The 5,672-nt window shown below is 31.1% G+C and overlaps 1 protein-coding gene across 1 annotated transcript in view; it reads left to right on the top strand.

The window, feature by feature from the left end:
• Nucleotides 1–3,072: 3,072 nt before the first annotated feature.
• LOC123701097 (tachykinins) overlaps nucleotides 3,073–5,672 on the top strand; it is a 56,576-nt gene continuing 53,976 nt past the window's right edge. The window contains exon 1 of the mRNA XM_045648535.1: nucleotides 3,073–3,159. The gene's annotated coding sequence lies outside the window, so the exon portion shown is untranslated. The remainder of the gene's footprint in view (nucleotides 3,160–5,672) is intronic.

Raw genomic sequence — 5,672 nt, 5'->3', positions numbered from 1 at the left:
TCTTTGACATTTCTGTCAAGCTGTCAAGCCGTCAGGGCAAAGGAAACTTTGTTTTACAGCCTAATCAGCTGTCATTATCAATGCTGCACAAATTGAAAATACCTATAAATCATTACTTATTTGCAAATAATTCTTTATTTTACTTTTCTTATTATAAATTTATCTTTGGAATAAAATAAACTTCAAACCACATTTTTTTAACTGGCAATTTTATACCAATATTTTGAAGAAATAAAAACAAAACAAAAATAGAACTTTCATCACAATCACGATACCATGGAAGGTACCTGTGGAAGGTACATATAATATTATAGATTATGATCATATCAAGTTACTTATTACATGTTTTGTGACTGCTGACATCTATAATTATTAATGGTAACCACTGACTTTACTTGTAAGAATTTTATTTTATTAGTAGTAGATGTCGCTACTGTCTTAAAAATTAATCGCATGCATATAAAAACTGAAATTTCTTTTTCTTTCACAAGTTTATGAAACCTCCCTATCTCTTCACTTACAGAAAGAACATATTAATAAATTTAAAATGAGGTGGCAACAATGTGGATACTGGCGGTAAACCATAAACTAAAATCGAATAAAAAAAAAATCAAATTTCGAATGCCTGGCTTTTTTTTCAGATTCTCGTTTATTTAATTACCTATATATTCGTTTGTTAGACTAATGAAAGTTGATTATTTTTTAGTTTAAAAATACTATTAATATACAACATAAAACCAAGTAAGTAAATAAGAAATTATCATTTTAACGTTTTTGCTACGTGCTGAAAATATTTTATGTTAATGATAAGAAATAAGAATTAATTGATTAGAAGTTAGAACTTCGGTGTTTTTAATGTTAGACGTACCTACCTATATATTAGTTAATCTTTGTGTTATTAAAACAACAGAATACCACCATGGTTTTAATCGCTACTAAGTAACACTGTAACAATAAAATTAGGTAGAAATTAAAAATATCCTTTCGTTTTTAGGTTGTTGTTCGTAGGTACGTAGAAGCGTCGTTGAATAAAATTGCCAAGAGTCGAGAAGTCAGAGAAATGGCGGAACAATCTACTGTAAAAAATATAAGTCATTTAAAAATTTATCTGGTAAGTTTTTCTGGCCAAAAGGTATTTACATTTTACATTATAATAGATAGAAGAGATATACTTACCTCCAGGTAAGTTCATATTAGCTATTATTTTTTACAGCTTAAGTATTAATTAATGAAAAAAAAAAAAAAAAATCCGCCATTTTTTTGTTCAATTAAAATTCGCTCTAATATAGCTCGATGTACCCAATGGATGTACCTACCTACTTTTGTTCATACTTCATAGCATACGATACAGGAAAATGTGTTAATAAAAAGTTAAATAATACGTTGTAAATTGTAATGTCTAGGGATTTTTATAATTATTGGTCACAGATCACGGCGTACCTAGTATTATTTATTAGGTATTATACTCAGGGAATAAAGGCATGACCTATATTAATTAATAACTGTATTGTTTGTGGTCTTAATTTGCGATGTAATTGGACAAACACGATTGGTTTATCATGTAAATAATCTTTTTATTCATAATTACTTCAATTCAGCCGACTTCAAAAATGGAGGAGGTTGGTTCTCAATTCGATTATTTTTTCAGGGGTTTGTTATCGTAGTTTTTTGTTAATATTTATAAATGTAACTATGTAGGTACATGTTATAGCTATAAAAATACTAAATAACACGCTTTAGTGAGATACCTATACTTATGAATTTTTTGTATTGTCAACGCTCCTAGATAAGTGTACAAATTTTGAATTACCTAAATCTGTCCGTTAAAGATGGGTTAGTGAGTCTAATGGAGTCGCTTACATAAACACATACAAACTGTCCAACGTATAGGTGAATCTAATAAGAGCGTGATAAATAAATACTTATTATGAAATAATTATTTAAAGTTGAAATAAATTAAAATTCAAACGGCATAAGTAACGTACGAAATACAGCTGTAGTAATACGCCGATTATCCGAACGCCGATTAACCGAATAGTCAATTATAGACTTATCTGAGTCGTTCATAACGTGCCTAGATAATATAAAAAATTAAAACCAAATATTATTTTTTTGTTTTGTTTATAGTTAGTTGTAATGAGTTGGAACTCTCTGGAGTCCGGATATATTTTAACTGGTGGTTCAAATTTATGGTAGTAACTTAGTAAGCTACGGGGAAGACACTAACGTCTTTATAATAACGTACGTAATATACCTAATATTAGAATCCGGTCCCAATTAATTCAGGTAATCGGCGTTGCATATAAAAATGTACAATATTCGTAATATGAAATATCTCCTGCTACCATTTGACGCTGATCTTCTGTATTGTACCTTCCCCGATGTGACCTGGCCCAATAGTGCCTAAGCGTGCTAACTCCCACATTGTCATGTAGGATATCACAAAACCTGATTAATCGTTCATTATAACTCTGGCGGTACGTTTAATAGTGATATTAAAATTGCTTATCATGTAACGCTAAATCTAATATACACACAATTAGTCAGATATAAAAGAAAGATTTGAATGATGGAGTACTAAAGGCCTAGAGCACACGTTAGTTGTGCAATAAATTATTTATCTGTATTTATCTTAGGTATTTATGAGCTAGGTAGGTACTGTGGTAGGTACCAAAGGTAAATGACTTGACGTTCATAATAACAAGTTATGTGTTATTGAAAAATTTGGTTATTATTATTACCTATATAAAATATTTAAAGCTGGGTGTTAATTTTTTTTCAATGACGTCATTTCACTGTAAAGGAAGATATTTATTTCGTTTTAATATCTGTAAACTGACACATGATTTAAAGCGATGCATTCTGGAAATGAAATCACATCAAGTGCGTGTGAGCAATGTGTTCCCAGCTTTATTGAAGTGACATGAAAAACCTATTAAAGTTTTTAAGTGTTTCGCATTTAACGTGATTGGTGGATAGCAGCGCGCGGAGGCGTACGGCGCACCTGATTGGTTGGATTTTGACGTAAGTAGAAGAGTTTTCGCGCGCTTTGCAGCAGTTGTAGGTTTTCCCGCGCGCCAGTGTGGCTGAAATCTGTTGCGTTCAAAGTTATGAAGACATTGTGAGTCGACGTGCATTTTCAATAACATCTATATTACGGTGAGTGGTCTTTGTGTTTTTAAAGGAAGATAAAGTTATGTGATGGCGGAAATCATTATGGCGTTTTTGTAATTTTATTTTGCGTATTAATTAATAGGAGAATGTTTTAAAAATGCAATTAAAACACGAGTTAGATTTATCATGCAGGTATAAACAGAAGTAGGTAAAGCTTAGTTTTTAATTAGAGACTGAATTATAACAATGTTTCGTTCGTTACCTAACTACATAATATTTTATGTATGGTCAAATATCGCTATTAATTATTTATTATTTACCTATAAAAGTATTTTATTTAAAATCGTCTCAAGCAATTTTTAATTTCCTAAAAATATTTTATTAAATTAAACCTTATGAATACCAATTTCCATGTAGTAAATTATTTTTTTTGTTTGGCATTAAGTTTGTTATTAAGACAATAAATGCATAATATCAATTCATGGATGTTTATTATGTAAAAAAAAAGTATATCTCTCTTTACCTCGAGTTATTACGTAGAAACACATAAAATAATGATGATTTATTAAATTGTAATATAAGTTCATAAAATACAAAATATAATGTTTCTGACGCGGCATTTTATTAACAAAGAATGCGCTTCAGTAATTATTGAAATGCCCTCCTTAAAATAGAGCTTTTGGTTGGTGACTCAATGGGCATATAAAAGTCTTACTTTTATTTACCAATATATACCTATAACCATTAATACACCGACATTTGAAAGTCAACCTAATGCTCGATTAGATACCTATTTTATTTCTATAATAAAAAGCCTACAAAAGCCGACAACAGCTTCACAATCTCTTAGCTTTGCTCATGAGTCATGGGTGGTTGTAATTTGAAACTAGGTCACTAGTTAACTGTTAAATATCGCTGTTTAATAAAGAGTTAAGAGGCTAGTATATTAATTGAAAAGCTAGTCAAATAATTATTTTTTAACAAGAAACTACCTACTATTTTGAGGTCATTCAAAAATAATAAGACAGTCGTATTGAGGATCTCCTAGGTGTCGTTTGAATGGTCACGGAAGAATTCTACCTATATCCGTGGCCCCGTCGTTTATGTGGCTTGACGGAACACAGTGGGGTTTTGGTCGGTAGGAATCCGACATAACCCGCGGCCCTCTCCCCGGAGGCCGTGGGTATCAGATTACTATGCAAGATTTCCCCACTTAAAAAAAAAGGTGTCGTTTGAATACGATGAAAAAGGCTAGTTCTTGAAATATATAAGTACAACTAGGTATACATACAGCTTTCCATTTTAACTCAGTCCAGTTTGGACCTCGATAAAACAAGAAAAAAATAAATTCCCGAGTGGTGTTGTATTTCTACACCAGTCAGGAACAACGTAGAATTCTACGAATGAGTTTGTAAAATTTAAGCATTTCGAAGAAATTGTAGAGTTGCGTAACGTGAAGGTAATGTCTTAATTAACTATCTTTTTTAGGATTATATTTTTGATTTATATTCCGTTTACTTTCAAGTAACGTTCAGTGTTTACCTAATATAGATCATGATATACTAGCTATTCATTAGTAAAACTTAACAAGTTATATACTTTTGCGCTACTTTTATTGAGAACCAATCTATCTGTTAAAAAATCACGCATAAATCCGGGACGTAGTTCTAAAGATCTATACATATAATAAATTTAAAATAATTATAGAGACCGATAGACGGCGAGAAGCGCATTTGTTTTATAAACTAGGTACTAGCTTTCCACCGCGGCTTCGCCCGCTTTATCTAAAACCTAATAAATTATAAGGGAGAGAGAATGCGACTTTGTTTTATATTATGTAGCAGTACTGACAGCAATATAATCCAAAACACGTGCAACATAATTGTAGGTAACAAACACAGTACCAAATGACCAAAACAGGCAATTACGCACTTCCGAACGAATGCGTTTTAAAACCAACATTACCTACGCGAACGATTGACATTCGTTCTACCGTATTATATGCTTCACTTGAAGTGGTATTAATTGAACTCTAACCTACGCTGTTTACAATTAACCAATTATTGTTTTGGTCAAATCTTCTCGTTAATATTTGCATGTGTGGAACCGCAATGTTTTTGAATTAAGAGCTGATATAAAATAAACAATAGAAAAAAATCGATCACTAGGCGAGACTCGAACCCGCTGATAGCTGCAGATGATTACATCTATTGTGTATTCATACATAATGCATTAAAAGAAGAAGAAACATAGATGTTAATAGCTAGGTAATCTGGTTACAAGATGAGGATATTTATAAAAAAATAATGGTTTTATAATAGTTGTAGTTGTAGATGCTTTGCTTCTTTACCGAACACGCTAATTTAAAATAAGATAATTAAAGGTTGTTATTTAGTATACGCAACATCTGAACATGTGAAGTACTAGTATACCAAACTAAAAATTTCAAAAAAAAAAAGCAAAGCATTGCGGCCTAAAAATACAATAGTGCTAAGCGTCTGCTTTGTATTCTAATTTTAATATTGCTTGTCTGTGGCTTGAAAAAGTGAACTTAAAAA

This window comes from Colias croceus, chromosome 20 (genome assembly GCF_905220415.1).
Source record: "Colias croceus chromosome 20, ilColCroc2.1".
Taxonomy (NCBI): domain Eukaryota; kingdom Metazoa; phylum Arthropoda; class Insecta; order Lepidoptera; family Pieridae; genus Colias; species Colias croceus.
Note: the sequence above shows the minus strand (reverse complement) of the source record. Positions and strands in the feature narration are given on the sequence as shown.